Consider the following 493-nt stretch of genomic DNA (forward strand, 5'->3'; position numbering starts at 1 on the left):
CTCTTCCCCTTCTCCCCCACCTACCGGCACCCCACCTTACGTCCCCACCATCGCCCCCCACTTTCCCCCCCTCCCCAACCCGGACACTCCCTCCCCCCCCTCCTTACACCTCTCCCAAATCCGCCCACCTTCTCCCCACCCTCCTTACCCTCTCCCCACCTTATCCCCATCCTCCCCAACCCGCCCACCCTAACCCCATTCTACCACCTTCTCCCCAACCCACCCACCCTCTCCCCACCCGCCACAACCCCCCTACTCTCTCCCCACCCTCCCCTCCTCTCCCCCCACCCTCTCCCCTCCACCCTCCTCCCTCACCCCCTCACTGTCCTTACTCTCTCCCCCTTTCTCCCCCCTCCTCCCCCCTCCTCCCGCATCCCCCACCCTTGTCCCTCGGGCCGAACCTAACCCCTTGATCTGGCAATACTTTTTATAGCCTGCCTTTCAAGCCTCTGCTTTTCACGTGTTTGTTTTCCTCGATTTTTTCTTCTTTTCA

The sequence above is a fragment of the Penaeus monodon genome, chromosome 24 (genome assembly GCF_015228065.2).
Source record: "Penaeus monodon isolate SGIC_2016 chromosome 24, NSTDA_Pmon_1, whole genome shotgun sequence".
Lineage (NCBI taxonomy): Eukaryota > Metazoa > Arthropoda > Malacostraca > Decapoda > Penaeidae > Penaeus > Penaeus monodon.